This window comes from Bombus vancouverensis, unplaced genomic scaffold (assembly GCF_051014615.1).
Source record: "Bombus vancouverensis nearcticus unplaced genomic scaffold, iyBomVanc1_principal scaffold0029, whole genome shotgun sequence".
Classification (NCBI taxonomy): domain Eukaryota; kingdom Metazoa; phylum Arthropoda; class Insecta; order Hymenoptera; family Apidae; genus Bombus; species Bombus vancouverensis.
The window spans coordinates 730860-748979 of NW_027468920.1; the positions used below are offsets into that span (position 1 = coordinate 730860).

General features: G+C 39.5%; 1 long non-coding RNA gene across 1 annotated transcript; it reads right to left on the reverse strand.

The window, feature by feature from the left end:
* Positions 1 to 2701: 2701 nt before the first annotated feature.
* Positions 2702 to 6183, reverse strand: LOC143304296 (uncharacterized). The gene is made up of 3 exons (XR_013061028.1): positions 5795 to 6183; positions 4929 to 5011; positions 2702 to 4694 (listed from the first exon to the last, which is right to left on the reverse strand). It is a non-coding gene; the product is annotated as an uncharacterized LOC143304296 (long non-coding RNA).
* Positions 6184 to 18120: the final 11937 nt, after the last annotated feature.

Here is an 18120-nt window from a genome sequence, read left to right on the forward strand (position 1 = left end):
ACGTGTAACTATTGCAAAAAACCCGGGCATCTAGTGAAAGACTGTTACAAATTTAAAGCCCGAGTAGATGCCGGATTAATCGTACCCTATGCTTCGAGACCATCGGGAAACCAAACACGTCCTTCGGGAGAATGGGGCGAGCCACGAAGGAACGATACGCCGAATCGCCCAAGAGTACAGGCGGCAACCAGGCGACCGGCGCCGACGGCAACAAACACAACAAGGACAGCCATCCCCGCGAGATCGACTCCACCACCCATAACGAGAGACAGAGCGAACGCAATGCCGACCATAAGATCGAACGAACAACCACTAAATATTGTGGGGGAGTCATCCCACAACCAAACGAGGTCACAGACAGAGAATCCAGAATCTCAAGGCAAAAGGAAAAGAGTGAAGCACAAGCAACCGGCGAAGGAAAATCATCAGGAGTTGAATTCAGATTCGGAAGGCGACCTCTCCGAATTATTTCAATAAAATTTAACGATTCCCCAACGACCCCAACTGCACGAATAGTTTCCCCAGATCTAAAGACTAAGACGAGTTTATTATTAGACTCTGGATCGGAAATCAACATTATCAAGAAACCTGCTATACTCGATTCAGCCATCATCGACGAAAAGGAATCAATCGAAGTGCGAGGAATTACGGCAACGAGCCTGGTCTTCTTAGGGCAGACGGTAATACAGATTGCGGGCCATCCGGTTGTTTTTCATGTAGTCGATGATTCATTGCTAATCGATCAAGACGGAATCCTAGGATCCGAATTTTTTGCAGGTTGTAAGGCTCGTTTAGATTATGAGGGAAAACATATCAGATGGGGAAATATTTATATTCCCTTCGATACTAAAGAAAAAATAATTATACCGAAGCGAAGTTCAATAACGTGTTCGATTAATATCGCTAATCCAGAGATAAAAGAGGGATTTATTCCAAGAATCGAGCCGAACAAGGGAATCTATCTTGGTAATGCAGTTGTGAGGAATCATAAAGGAAAAGGTTACATAAGAGTAATAAATACTACTTCGAGAGATTACGTATTTACAACACCAACGATGGTAATTAAAGAATTTGAAAATCCCCCCCCCCCCCCGCCCCCGCTTCCTAGGACAGCGTGCAATACAGTTCTAAGATCGGAGGAAAGTAGATACGATAAAATAAATGAGTTACTACGACTCGAACATTTGAACGAAGAAGAAAAGGAAAATGCTAAAAAATTGATTCGTAATAATCAAGATAGGTTTCATATTCCAGGAGATACATTGGAAGCAACCGAAGTTCTGGAACATAGGATAATTACAACGGATAATATACCCATCAATACTAAACAGTATCGATATCCACCAATACATCGAGAAGAAATAAATCGACAGGTCCAAGAACTACTAGATACGGACGTAGTGGAACCATCAATATCTCCATATAACTCCCCGTTATGGATTGTGCCCAAAAACCCGATTCGCAAGGAAATAAGCGCTGGAGATTAGTCATCGATTATAGAAAATTGAACGATAAAACGATTGGCGATGCCTTCCCACTACCCAACATTACAGAAATATTGGATCAATTAGGAAGTGCAAAATATTTTTCCACGTTTGACTTGGCATCGAGCTTTCACCAGATCCGTATGTCACAGGAAGATGCCCACAAAACTGCATTTTCGACACCATACGGGCATTTTCAATTCAAAAGAATGCCCTTTGGATTAAAAGATGCCCCAGCAACATTTCAACGTTTGATGAATTCAATATTATCTGGTCTGCAAGGAATAGAACTATTCGTCTATCTGGATGACATAGTGCTTTATTCCACGTCTCTCCAAGAACACGAAATTAAATTTAATAAATTAATGGAAAGACTGAGGAAAGCTAAATTACGATTACAACCTGATAAGTGCGAATTTTTACGACACGAGGTGAATTATTTAGGACATATAATTAGTGAGGATGGCGTGAAACCCGACCCAAAGAAAGTCGAAGCCGTATCAAAATTTCCACGACCAAAGAGGGCGAAAAATATCAAACAATTTCTGGGACTAGCAGGATATTACAGAAGATTTATACCCCGATTTCCCCAATGTCGCGAAACCATTGACACAACTATTAAAGAAAGACACTTCCTTTAAATGGACAGAAAATCAAGAAAACGCATTCAATAATTTAAAGACAGCGTTAGTGACGAAACCCATCCTGCAATATCCAGACTTTTCGAAACCCTTTAACCTTACTACAGACGCATCAGGATATGCAATAAACGGTGTACTGAGTCAAGGGCCAATCGGAAAGGATTTGCCGATTGCGTATGCCTCAAGGCTATTAAATCCCGCCGAACAAAACTACTCTACCATAGAAAAGGAGTGTCTGGCAATTGTTTACAGCGCAATGCACTTCCGACCGTATCTTTACGGAAGAAAGTTTACCATCGTAACCGATCATAAACCTTTAGTGTGGATGCATTCTATCAAAGATCCTACTTCAAGAATTTGGAAATGGAAATTAAAGTTATCGGACTTCGAATTTGATATTGTATACAAAGAAGGCAGGGCGAACGCAAACGCAGACGCATTATCTAGGAACCCTCCGGAAGTTTGTTTACCAATCAGAAAGAGAGAGGAAGTCTCACCGATTCGCTATCCTGTCTCAAAAAGATTCGAAATAGATACGTCAACCGAAGACTCTCCCATATTCGAAGCTAAACCACACGTCTTGCCTCAATCCAGTGATTCTAAAAATCAAGGAAAGGGTTTTACCCGAAAACATTTTACAATAGAAGAAACCCCCATAAAATATTTAGACCAAGCATTAGCAGAAATCGATGTAAGTACAGATAGAGAAATAACCAATCGAGAAAAAGAAGGCACGGATACAACAAGCGAAAAAGAGACCTCCACTGTAATTCCAGAACTAATTCAACAACGAGAAAAGGACACGAGACCTACGATAATTGCGGAACTAAGAATTTCAGAAACCCGAGACTCAATTGCGAGAGTAAATGACCATAAAGTAGTATTTATAGATATACATGGCAATCCGATAGATAAAGGAGCCTTACAAATGAAGGAAACGGGAAAATTACCTCGTTATGAAGATTTAATGTTAGAAAAAGCAAGATTGAATTACGATTCTGGAAAATACATTGTATTCCTACCGATAAAGGAAAATAGAAATATTCCAATAACACCAGAAAATTTATTAAACTCGCTAAGATCTCTATTAGACGCAGTAAATGAAAAACAGTTAACTTCGTTCAGCATTAGCAAAGGAAACTTGGAGGAAATACCCTGGCGATATACAATCAGAAAATTAAAGGAAATATTTACGGAAAAAACCTTAACCATCACCATTTGCACTGGGGAAGTAATTACCCCATCTGTGGAAGCGCGGAACAACATAATACGAGAAAAACATGAATCAAGCGTAGCAGGACACAAAGGAATAACAAAAACTTATCAAAGAATACGACAACATTACTATTGGGAAAATATGAAAAAGGAAATTCAAGATTACGTAAGAACATGTAAGGAATGTCAATTGAAGAAACTCACAAGAATAAAAGCAAAGCAACCAATGGTACTTACAGACACACCAGGTAAAGCGTTCGATAAGGTTAGTATGGATATTATAGGTCCATTACCAAAAACCCAAAAGGGAAACGAATATATATTAACTATCCAAGACTTATTAACAAAATACTCAATTGGGATTCCACTAGGAGGAATCTCTTCAGCGGAGATAGCGGACGTTCATGTAAAGCGATTTATTTGTCGTTTCGGGTCACCGAGAGCTATTCTCACTGATCAAGGAACGAACTTTACATCCTCACTAATGAAGAAAGTAGCAAAGAGATTCCGCATCAAACAATATACCACGACGGCATATCATCCACAAAGTAACGGTTCAATCGAAAGATCTCACCACGTGCTGATAGAATATCTCAAATTATACATTGAAAATTCCAAAAATTGGGACGAATGGGTAGAATTAGCTATGTTTTCCTATAATACCTCTGTACACGAAGGAACGAAATTCTCCCCGCACGAATTAGTTTTTGGACATCTAGCCAGAGAACCTACTGGTGAAGTAATAATCGAAGAGAACATGGAACCAACTTACGCAGAATATGTCGAAGATCTGTTCGATAAAATTAACACCGTACAACGAATGGCAAGAGAAAATTTGATAAAATCCAAACTAAGATCAAAAGAATATTACGACCGACGAATCAACCCCCAAGATTTTAAAGTAGGAGATTCGATATATTTACTAAAAGAACCCAGTAAAGGAAAATTCTCCGATCAATATACTGGACCATACAAAGTGCTAGAAATCTTGCAGAACCAAAACGTCAAGATCGAAGTAAAAGGGATTCCGCGAACGGTGCATTTAAACAAGTTAAAACTAGCGCATAATCGAAATAAGCAATGAATAAAGCGATTTCAGTGGGCAACGTAGTGCGGTAGTATATGTTATAGTGCTGTTCGTCGAATACTACAGATATCGAACACCTAAAAGGAAAAAGGAAAATTATTATACGTGTTTCAATTATTGCTTAAATATAAAACGTGTTAACTCAATGAACAATTAACTAGTGAAAGTGAAAGTTACCTTGTGAACAAGTGATCAACATACAAGAAAGTGTACGTGCAAGTATAGGTTATGGATCGTTGTTCGTGGAACACAATGTATGACAGCTACCTAAAATAAGTGAATAAATTAGTTTCAATTGTCTCGGTGCAAAATACAAGGTTACTAAATGTTATAATTATATTATGGATAAATCAAAAGGAGGTGTAACACTGTTCGTCGAATAATACAGATAGCGAAAACCTAAAAAGAAAAAGGGAAAATTATTATGTGTACTCCAATTATTGTTTGAATATACAACATGTCGATTCAATAAATAATTAAAAGAGGGGAAGTGAAAGTTACCTTGTAAACAAGTAATCATCATACAAGAAGGTCTACATGCAAAATAGGTTATGGCTCCCTGCTTGCGGAACACCATGTACCAGCTGAAAATAAACGAACGAATTAACTTCAATTGCCTTAATGCAAAGAGCAGCATCGCTAAATGTTATAACGGTGCTGTGGAGGCGTGGCACCGTTCGTCGAATGACACAGATAGCGGAAACTTGGAAAAAGAAAAGAAGTTTATTACGAGTGTTCCAATTACTGTTTGAATGTAAAACGTGTTAGTTCAACGAATAACGAAAACAGTGAAAGTGCAACTTACCTCGTGAACAATCAATCACCATACAAGGAAGTGTACATGCATGGATTTCGCAGATTAACAAGAAGAAATAAAATAGCTGATAAATATAGAAAGTGGTTAGAAAATAATTAAGATAGATTAATTGAGAGTTAGTAATAAATATAACCGGAGTAAAAGGATATTTTATTATGTATTAATCTACGTAGTATTGTTATATTATTATATCTAACATGTAGAAATGGATTTTGTACGCATATATGTATATAATTCCAATCCAAGTAGCATTCATAATATTTATTTTCACTGATAACAAGTACGTAAAACCTAAAATAAAACAAAGGTATTAACAATAAAAAAAAAACAAAAAAAAAAGAAAAAGGGGAAGAAGAAAAAAAAAAGAAGAAGAAAAAGGAAAGAAAAAAATATAATATATATAAATATAAAATTTTCTTTTTCTATAAAAGGTTATTCCTATTTCTGATAAACTCGAGAAATGAAAACATTGTACCATGATACACTGACGCAAAGATACACACCACACAGAAGAAACTAATAGAGAACGCTTTAAGCTTGGCAAACTTACCGCCCGACGAATTTGCATACACCATAACCAAAACCCAGGACACATGGCTTTGATTGTTATTTAATAAGGTTTTGGGTTTATAAAATAACGATTCACTTAGATTCGTTTTCTCCAATATATTTCAGTCTTATAACACGTCTTACCACACAGGAATCTCCAAGTCAATAGAACAACGTGGTCGACTTCTAAGACAAAAGAGCGTCGTTAGAAGTCGTACCAACTCAGCTTGTAGTAAGCAGCGATCGTACCAACTTAACATTTCTCAACACTCCCCTTTGATCGCTAGTTTCTACAAGCCCCATAGCTTTGGTAAATTGCTGAGTCTTAATCCTATTTAGGCCTTTGGTGAGAATGTCAGCCACATTCTCAGGACTAGGTACATAAGTATAATCTAGTATCCCCCTCGATACGCAGTTCTTAACGTAAAAGTAACGCACTTGGACGTGCTTAGAACTCTCAGCAACTATTTCGTCCTTTGACCATGAAATAGCTCCGATATTATCGCAGAATATCTTGCAGGGGCGAGGGCAATATGACAGTTGACCCAATTCCTTTAACAGTAAAGAAATCCACACTGTTTCCCTTGCTGCTTCCTGCATTGCCACAAATTCCGCTTCGCACGTCGATTGAGCTATAATCGGTTGTTTTTTGGATAGCCAGGATATCGCACCACCAGCGGGTATGAACACATACCCGCTCCTGGATTTCCTGTCTACCGTACAACCCACAAAATCCGAGTCGCAAAACACCTTCAGATGTTGCCCAGTCCTTTGGTATACTACCTTCAAGTCTTTGGTCTTTAGTAAATATCTGAATACCCGCTTCACTGCTTTCCAATCGGATACAGTCGGATTCGCGAATCTTTGGCTTAGTTTCCCTATTGCACACGCAACATCAGTACGACTTACTGTAGCTACATACATTATGTGCCCCACAGCTTGTTCATATAATTTACTGTCGAAAGGCTCATCACGTTCAATATCAAAACCAGCCTCACATTCTCTAGCTAGCGGTGTCGACACTCCCACCACCCCAACCTCACGAGTAATGTCAAACAGATCCAGCATTTGACCTATCTGTACAGATTGATCGAATACTACAGTGGTGCTGTTTGGCTTACTCAGGTGGATGGACAGAAATTGAGTGTCTACACCTAGCATTCTAACATCTAATTTGTCCTTAATCCTAGTTTTGAATATCTCAATCCACTCATTCGTCCCAAACACAAGGATGTCGTCCACATACACAGCTACAATAAATTTTTTAGACGCATCCACATACACACATGGACCACTCACTCATGGGTTCAGACTCATACCTCTTAAAATGCTATTGATGTGTCTAAACCACATTCTTCCAGCTTGCTTCAGTCCATACAGGCTCTTTTTGAGCTTACACACAAATCTAGTTCTGTCTTTACCTGGAACTCTAAAGAGTTCTGGTTGCTCCATGTATATATCCTCATCCAGAGGGTTGTTGAGATACGCACATTCCACATCGATGTGCTCGTAAACCCACTCATTTTCCGCACATAGAGCAAGCAGAATTCTTAGAGTTCTGCGTTTTGCTATTGGATTAAAGGTTTCTGAATAATCTACTCCAGGCCTCTGCCAGAATCCCCGAGCTACTAGCCTAGCCTTATACCTATCAGGGTCTCTCTTTATCACAAGCACCCACTTACAGTCTATAACGTTTTTATTTAAGGGTCTTTGCACAATGTCCCACACATCTTTACTTTTTAGATTGTCTAGTTCCTTCCTTATTGCATCAGTCCATTTTTGAGCGTCTGGCCCCCTCAGGGCTTCATACACATTCACAGGTACACACACGTTTTGAGTTTTACAAACAGTCGCAGTGTGAGCACAACAATCACATATTCTTGGTTTGTGTAGTCTTGCCGACCTCCTCGGCACAAACGGTACACTCACAGTATTCACTGGATTGTCCTCACACGTTAAACTGTCCATAAAGTAGTCGGTTTCCCCTTCGTCGTTTTCTCCGTCACTCTGTGTCTCGACGTCAGTTTGACCGGCTTCTCCCCTATGTTCAAAGGTTTCTACATCCCATATCCATTCCGAGGACTTATCCTTTATATGGTTAGTTTCCGCCTTAGCGCTCTTGTAGGGAAACGTGTTCTCCTCGAACCTGACATGACAGGATATTATCACCTTTTGGATCTTCGGTAGGTAAATTCTATAACCTTTGACCTGTCTGTCATATCCCACAAATATCCCCTCATCCGCTCTGCTCTCGAATTTTCCTCCGCTTGGACTCTTTAGATGCCAGACTCTGCATCCAAACACTCTCAGTCTGTTTATCTCCCCTTGGAGGTCACATCCCTTACCCTTCCATAATTCCAGTGGGATCTTGTCTCCGATGGCAGCGGATGGGCATAGGTTTCTTATGTGGCATGCCGTGTTCACAGCCTCCCCCCACAGATAGTCAGGGAGTCCAGATTGGATGAGTAAACATCTGGACATCTCGACCAGGGTTCTGTTCGCTCGTTCAGAGACCCCATTTTGTTCAGGGTTTCTAGGAACAGTTTTCCTGTGTAAGATGCCTTTCTCCTTCAGGTAGTTCTCGAAGTTTTCTCCTGTGTACTCACCCCCGTTATCTGTTTGAAGGGCACTTATCTTGGATTGGTGTAAAGCCTCCACCTCCGCCTGGTACTCCTTGAAGCACTTGAGTACTTCATTCTTCCTACTGATGATTCTGACGTGCATGAAACGAGAAAAATCATCTATGAACGTTACGAAATAATTACCTCCGCCCAGCGACTTGCATTGCGTTCTGCCACTAATATCGCTGTGAACTATTTCTAAAGGACGTTGACACATGTGGTGGGCTGTCTTCGGAAATGGTACTTTTGTCATTTTCCCTTTCACGCAGACCCCGCATGGTTCCTCATGTATCCTAGAGCCCTCCTTCACGTTCCTCACAGGGATCTTTCTCATCGCGTCCCCATGTAGATGACCTAACCTCTCATGCCATGACACGATACCTTTGTACGCCTTAGCTTCAATAACCTCGGCGTGGTCGTCATCATTTCCAGGTTCTTCTTGATCGTTCTCCATGGAAACGTTTGCTACATGCCTCTCAGGTGGTATTGTCTCTAGGTAGTACACGTTGTCTCCTACCTTTGAGTTAAATACCACATCCCCATGCCAATTGAGTGATCGAGATTAGATTTACATCTAATTCAGGCACCCACAGGGCGTTCGACAAGGATAGACTCCACCCGCCACAGGCTTTGGTCATCTTCACGACGATCGTGCCTTTTCCCTTGACTTCCAGGTACCCCTTACCAATCCGGATCTGTCCAGTCGCAGGCACGAAGTCCACGAACCGATACCTATCCGGGGTCATATGGTTTGAGGCTCCCGAGTCAAGATAGCTGATCCTGTCCCTTTCCACGTGGTTGATAGATGATAAAGCCAGTGTGGAGATAAGTCCCTTGGATCTCGGTTTATCTTCCGATCCTTTCTCCACTTTGTTTTCTGGGTCTTTCTCTTCCTTGTCTTCTTTTCCCTCATGGCAGTTGTACGATATGTGGCCTCGTTTTCCACATTTATAGCATTTTTTATCCTAAGGGTTTTTGTGCTTTTTCTTAGCGCCATCTTGATTTTGTTGGGGCTTGGTCTTCGATTGTTTGCAAGCCGCCATTGCACTGTTCTTCTCGGAGGGACCCATGGCCGCTTCCATTCTCCTTTCCTCAAGTAGGAGATCGGATTTCACGACCCTCGAGGTTAGATTCTTATCGAGTCTCACCGTCCTAAGATATGTCGCGTAGTTTGGGTCCGCCACGAGGATGGCTAAGATGAAACACGCCATCATGTGGTCTTCGATTCTTAAACCTGCGTTTAATCCTAACTGGATTAATACCGCAATTACAATGCGCGTTCAAAGATAAAATTTTCTTTTTACTTAGTCGCGGCTCTCTTTTCTTGACCGAAAAACTAAAGACACCGAAGCGCAAAATACTATACAAAATTTCTAAAGATGAGCGCAATAACGAACGTAATAACAATGAACACAAAGAGTGAACAAAATAATTATGAACTGTAATAACGAAGATCGCAATAATAATGAACAAAGAATAATGAACGGTAATAACAATGATCACTATAATAATGAGCGAAGAATAATGAACGAAGAATAATGAACGTAATAAGAATGTTCACCGGAATAATAATGAGCAATGAACGTAATAAGAATGTTCACCAGAATAATAATGAGCAATGGACGTAATAAGAATGTTCACCGGAATAATAATGAGCCCTGCTCTACGTTGCTTTGCTTATTTATGCCATCCCCCACGGGGTGGTGGTCCGCTGGGGGTACGCTTATGATTGTGTTTGCGATTTTGATGTTTTTCCCTTTCTTGTTGTTTCCCTAGGTTTCGGTGATCGACGTTCGAACAATGTTTGCGGAGGCATTTCCATCAGAGGTTCCTTATTATTATTATTTTTTTCCTTTTATATGTCTTTTGCTTTTATGTATGATATATATATATTTTTTTTTTTAAATGTGATATCTATTTTATGTTTGTTAAATATATGTATTTTTAATTTTATATTTCCCCCTTTTTAATTAATTATATATATATATATATATATATATATATATATATATATATACATGTCGGGTTTACATTAGAATTAGGGTTAGGGGCGTGAATCATCTTACTCGAAGAATAGGGTCTGCGTGTGGCGAGCCACGGGACAGAAACCGTTGGAATGTTTACTGTCGCGTGTCGCCACGAATATTTCTTTTAAGGAGAGCTATAGAATTACTCCATACCTTTGTTAAACAAAGCGTTCATCCCGTAACCGCGGCTACGTTCGGCGACTGGCTGTCGCCTCGAGCCCAAGCTCATTATCACAACTCTCGAACAATTACAATCGGATTGAATAACTACAATTGTTCAATTACAGACTCCGGTGTTCTTTCATCTCCGACATATATATATTTTTTACATTTGTAGTTGCGCACTGATTTTATTAAAGAAAAGTGTTAAGAATGTGTTTTCATGATTTATTTCTCGCGACTGACTTCCATTAATCCCTAATATTCCTGTCGCAATACGCGTGTAAATCTAACATGGCTGCTCATAAATGTCATCAGTAAAGTTATAGTGACGGGTCTTTAGTTTTGCTTGATATCGAAGTAATTTTCCGTCTGCCGCTCGTTTTTCCTTATTCTACCGCAATTAGAACATTTATTTATTAATATTGTTTTAAAGTGACAAAAGTATTGTTCGTGTGAATATACGTATATATATATATATATATATATATATATATATATATATATATATATATGTCGGGTTAACATTAGGATTTAAGGCGCGTAACGATTCTTCGTTTGAATTAGCCATTGTTTTACAAAACAGAGAATATATTTACACGAATAAACAAGGTTTTACAAATATTATGAATAATGAATTCTTATAAATGATATGATTGATTAACAAATGATAAATTAGATTATTAATTAGATTAAAGAATAATAAGTTTTATCGAACAATAAAATAAACGAATAATATATCTTACGATTTACTAATTTAACGAATAATGAGAATTAACGATTGATAAATTTACAAATATTGAATTTAATTTACGCTATAAACAATGATCCGGGGTTCAAACGAATCCACGGTCAACGGGAAAACTTTAAACAATTTTTATAACACAAAAAATACGTTTGCTGAATCACTCGGAAAATTACTCGATGTATCACTTTCCAAGGCGATCACACGAATGCTCTCTGATTAAAATCTTTTTCGTAATCCGACTGCATTTGTTTTTTATATTCTCGCTGGAAACATCGAGAAGGTTCCAATCGTTGTTGCTAGGCAATATCTGTCAGAAGTTTGTTATATACTCCTTGGAAACATCGAGAAAGATCCAAACGCCGTTGCTAGGCAGTTTCTGTCTGGAGATTGATTCCTCATACAACGTGTGTCCCATTATATCGACATCTCTAAAGTACAATTCTATGTGATTTCTAGGGAGAACAATACAACCGATCCACACCTTCGTCAGGCAAAACGTTTATCCCGTGACCGTGGCTACGTTCAGCGACCAGTTGTCACCTCGAACCCACTTTCGCTTTTCACAAATGTCAAACAATTACAGATGACAATTACTTAATTACAGTTATGATAAAATCTGGGCTAAAGCATTAAAAGGCTTCCTCAAAATTGCATAGGGAAGGCTCCGGTTTTCATTTCATCTCCGAAATGGGAACGACTCACCCAGATGACTTAGGGTACCAGCTGGGGACTCCACCGCGCAGCAGTTGACTACACGTTCATTCTTGGTACTGGCCTTTTTGTCCCGTCGTAGCGGGCAGTCAGGTGCGATATGGCCCTCCGCCTGACACTTAAAGCAAACCACCTGAGGCGATGCGTCCGGTCGCCCTCCTCCCTGGCGTTGTGTACTCCTCTGCTGTTGCTCACGCTTCCTCGTCCTACAATCCGCGAGCTTATGTCCTGGTTTGCCACAGTGAAGGCATCTCGGGAGGCGGGCCGACGAGTGGCGTCGCTTTGCTTCTGGCTCCGCCGATGGATTATTTGGCGAAGGTACTGGCCTCTTCTTCGCGTGAGAGAAGATTCTCATTTCCCTCTGGAATTGCTCGAGGGTCCGAATATCGTCCCCGAATGCTATTCTTTCGAAACGCTGGTCGTACCGGATCAGTCGCAGAAGGATAACGGCGTTGATCAGCTCGACATCGGATAGACCTGCCCACTTGGCCGACAGAAGGGAGTGGAGGCGATTTCCGAAAGCCCCAGCGGTTTCGTCCTCCAGTGGTGATTCGTCGAGCACCCTGATTAGCACCGAGGTTGCCGTCTCCGTGCCTCCGTAGCGAGCAAGAAAAAGTTCCCTAAACTTTGTCCAAGTAAGGCCGTTGACCGGGACATGCGTAAGCCACTCTGCCGCGGTACCCTCTAAAGCACGACTTATAGCAATATATAACTCGTAGTCTCGTAGGGACACTTTGTCCATAACCGCACTAACAGCCGCGCACCACGAAGCTGGGCTGGTGCCCGCGTTCCCGGGGTTGAAACGGGGTAGCGCTACACTCGTCGTCTCCGTACTCGGCCTTTGCGTCAGTGTCCGAATTAGCTCTTCCATGGCGTTGATCCGCCCTTGCATCTCTTGAATCCGTGCGGATCCCACTTCTGATGTCGGAGAAGCAGTGGGGATAGGGTTGTCGGTGTTTGAGGAGTCTTCATTGAAGGTAGCCATCGTTGCGGTGTAGCGAAGATACGATTTATTGACACAGGTATGAATAACACAGGTTTGACAATCTATCACGGCGGTGAGATGTCCGCGACACTAGTGACAGTGATCTCAGGTTCAATGACGAATCCGCGGTCAACGGGATGACAGATAGGCGTTCTCGCTGAATCTAAGTCTGACTCGTATACGATAATTGCTGAGCGTAAAGACGTTACTCTTTAGTCGACGGGAGCGCGTCCAAGAATGTGCGTCCCGTCCCGATGATTCCACAGAGGAAAACTATATTGGGGTGTGTCTAAGGACACAAGGTCATCGGATTCGTCGAGGAAAGCCTTCGTTTAGGAAGTAAGGGAAATTGACGTTGCTGCTAATTGGTCAATCTCCATATCGGTGGTTAGAAAAGGATGCTAGCCGCCCTCGAGGGAAAGTTGCTAGTGGGAGACGTCGTTCGTTGAAAAATATGTCTCCCCTATCTTCCCGTAGTTGGGACAAAGACTGTATGTCTGTTTGAAGGACTTTAGTTAACTAAACCGTAAGATTTATTACGGGCCCTCGGGCTAGCCGAACATGTACTGCGGAGACGCATCGACATCTGGTAATCATCTTGCTCGAAGAATAGGGTCAGCGTGTGGCGAGCTACGGGACAGAAACCGTTGGAATGTTTACTGTCACGTGTCGCCACGAATATTTCTTTTAAGGAGAGCTATAGAATTATTCCATATGTTTGTTGGGCAAAGCGTTCATCCCTTGACCGCGGCTACGTTGGGCGACAGACTGTCGCCTCGAGCCAAAGCTCACCGTCACTAATCTCGAACAATTACAATCGGATTGAATAACTACAATAGTTTAGTTACAGTTATAGTAGACTTTAGATTGCAATGTTGCGGGGCTATCCGAAGGTTCCGGTGTCCTTTCATCTCCGACATATATATATATTTATGTTGTGTGTCATTTTAATATGGCTAATGTTTTGAAATTCTTCGATTGCGTTATTTATTGTTTTGAGTAGTTTATTTTATAGAGTATTCGATAATATAAAACATACGCGCACACATACATATATATATATATATATATATATATATATATATATATATATATATATATATACACGTATTCATATGCATATTTCTCCTGGCAGTGTAGTATTCATACGAAATGAAATGTCAATTATTTATTTATCCTTTACCGGAATGTAGGCTAGTTTTAAGTATGTATCTTAGATTATCGATTTGAATCAATAATGTAGAATGCGCATACATTAATAGTAGTTTAGTTTAGAATATAATTTATATATTTATATATAGACATGCATGTTCCGTAATATAGTTCTTATTTTATAATTCTTTACCGGAATGTAGGCTAGTTTTAAGTATGTATCTAAGATTATCAGTTTGATAGAATTCGCACACATATATATATTTCTGACAATGTAACCTTCATTTCTTTAATAATACAATATTGTATGTTTTATGTATTCGTTAAACTATTAGTTTTTGACTTCATGTATACTTATATTTCATAAATTGATAATATTGTATTTATTGCATAGTATTGGAAGCACTGTCTCTAATATTTACTAGGTTATTACATGTTCGGCATATATGTTTATACTTATATGTAACTCTCCAAATTGATTGATTGAAATATATTTATATATATATATATATTCCTGGCGTTTCAATTATTTTCCCCTTTTGTAGTTATTCTTATTTCCTGGTTTATTTAGAATTGTGTGTATATGTATTTTGTTTATTGGTTGGATCCGTCAATCGCCCTCGTTTTGTTAATCCTTCCTTTTGTTTCGTAGTGCCGTGTGTTCGTTTGTGCATTCAAATCCTTATTCGCGTGTTTTGTATAGAATGGTTTTCTTGTTCTTGTTACGGCGCGTGCGGAGCGCGGGACGTGACACCCCCGCCCTTGGAGTTCAAATTTCCAAAGGAAATTTGACTGATGGTATCTCTGAGTTCGCTCAAGGCGGACGTAGATGTCGTTGGTAGTTGAGTGACTACCGGTGTTATCGATATCCCTTGAGGTTGTGCAGTTTGATCATCGATATTTCGTCTTCTTTTGAGGTATAGTAGCGGGTGGGTGACTGAGCCGCATATTGCTCCTAATAGGGCGATTCCGCATTCGTAAGTTTCACGTAACTGGTATCCGTGTGCGGCTATATATATTATTGTCTTGATTAGTTTAAATATTGCGAGTATTCCAAATATTGCTGCACTGACAGTTCCAAATTCCATAAAACCAGTCCATAAGCTTGATACGGTATTTTTCGCTATTGTCGTTAATGTGTTTTGTCCATCATTCCCAGGATGTTTACTGTTCCAGGGACGATTGTTTTTCCTGTTGCTCCTCTGGCCAATGCGTTCAAGACTGCAGATTTTCTGCCGCGAACATGACGTGGTCCCGTAGTGCATCGAGGTCTTTTGGGTATACATTCCGCTCGTGGCCAACGACGATGGTGCTGAATATCGCCACGTTTGGCGCACGTCCGGGCGGAGTTCCTGTGGTGCGATTCCTTTGCCAAACGGGTAGTTCCGAGTAGCATTTTGTTGTATGTCGTACCTTTACTTGTACCGGAATGCATCTGACTATATGGACCGCTTCTCCTGCGATCAAAGCCATGTGTCCTGGGTTTTGATTATGGTGTATGCAAATTCGTCGGGCGGTAAGTTTGCCAAGCTTAAAGCGTTCTCTATTAGTTTCTTCTGTGTGGTGTATCTTTGTGTCAGTGTATCATGGTATAATGTTTTCATTTCTCGAGTTTATCAGAAATAGGAATAACCTTTTATAGAAAAAGAAAATTTTATATTTATATATATTTGTTAAGGAAATTCGAGGATATGGGAATACAAATTATTGCCTACATTTCCCACACAACAGTTATACATCTATATTACTCCCTGAAGAACGTCTTGCACGCACGCTGGTCGCCAACCGACTATCCTAGATTCTTCTAACATCAGGCAACAGTCTTTTGTCTCCACTAAGACCTTGACGCCCTCTGGCCCTTACACACACACTCTCATGTACAGTGTAAATGTATCACTTCCCTAACAACGTTATATTTTTTTTCTTTCCTTTTTTCTTCTTCCCCTTTTTCTTTTTTTTTTGTTTCTTTTTTTTTTGTTTCTTTTTATTGTTAAAACCTTTGTTTTATTTTAGGTTTTACGTACTTGTTATCAGTGAAAATAAATATTATGAATACTACTTGGATTGTAATTATATACATATATGCGTACGTATTGGTAAGTAGTATAAATGAGATTTGTTTTATTGTTATAAATATATAAGTATATATCATCAATAGGAACAAATATCACAAATGTACCTTGTTTTCGGGTATATATATATATATATATATATATATATATATATATATATATATGTGCGTGCAATGGTAAATATGACGGCTTATTTTTATGAGTCACTTGCATTATCAATGGAAGTGAATGTTATAAATACCGCCTACTTTACAACATGCGTGTATATATATATAGTGGTGAACATAAGTGAAAATTATATGCATAGTTATAAATGTTGTTTGTTTACAGGTGGATAGCATCAGTGTTTGGTTTCGTGAGTGGCGTACAAATACTTTACAGTTCCACTGTGTGGATTGCTATTCATGTTCTTCCATCCGTCGTTCAGAAAATGGTTGATGAGTTCGCCATCAGTTCTGTACACACATATAAAAATAGTTAATGTATATATGTAGTATCGTGAGTGAGAGGCCTGGGAGTTGGCGGGTGAACCGCGTGGAATGTCGCGAGAGCCGAGGCGTTTGTTTTTGATCGCGTAGTTTTGGAAAGAGGAGACCTACGTGATCTTGGCCACGAGCGGTTGCCAAGGGACGGGAGAAAAGGAATCGACAAACGGAGTTTGCGAGTGGCGTTGCCGAGAGAGTGTTGATTGCATTTTGTGAAAGTCGAGTCGTTATCTAATTATTTAGTTGTGCTGTTTTCTGTACGTTTGGTGTGAATAGTTCAGGTTGAACAACAATCGTCTTTTTCTGTCCGATTAACATCTGTATCATCCATTCCTTGTAAATATATTATATCACGATATTACATATATATATTATTTATTTTTTTTTTATATATATAATTTTCGTTTGGATCTGTTCCTTTGTACGAATACTGTATCCCTGTATATAATATAATATATATAATATGTTATAATTATGTTAGTTGTTATTTATTATATATAGTTTCCTTAACTCTCTCCCCCTTTTTCTTGTTTTTTTTTTTTTTTTTTTTTTTTATTAGTACCTAACATTGCTGTTATGATGCTGTATTGTATTGCATTGGCTGTTATTTGTATGTGCGCGCGACGAATTTTTCAACATGGTCGCTCGCGTGTCTCTTTGGTATGGCGCTGGTTTAATGTCAACAGTAACGTGTTGCTGAAATAACTAATTAATTGTTAATCACTATAATTTTATTTAGTAGTGTTTTGTAATATTGTTTTGTGTTTCATGATATTGTGTGTGTCAATACCGTGTGCTACTTTAATGCGATAGCATGGATTGTATTGTTACCGAATTTCAATAGTCATTGTTTCGATTATACGTGACTTGCATTTATGTAAGTCTCGTTTAATTTAGTTAATGTTTTGTGTATTGTGTTACCAGTTATTTCGTGTAGCATAACTTTATTCCTTTGCACCGAGTTCAGTCATGTCTTGTCGTTAATATTTAGTTAGTCTATCTTGATTAATATATATATTTAACAAATATTTAAGAAACAATGGCGAGTGTAGTGGAATCGTTGGACGAAGAAATAGTTTTGATATTGTCGGAAAAGCGTAAAGCATGGGATGCGAACTTTCGCGATATGAGTGCAAAACTCGCCGAATTACAAAGCGGCTTATTCGAACTTAAAACAAAACAAGAACCTAAAACACCCGTATCGCCGCCGACAACGCAACAAGAGACGGTCCAGCCGAGTGGACATACCCAGCCAATTAAGCTAAAAGATGCGATCGAATCGGTGCCAGTGTTTGACGGATATCGACCATCGGTATTCCACTTTTTAAGAGCTTGTGAACGCGCGCGAAATATGATTCCCAGATATC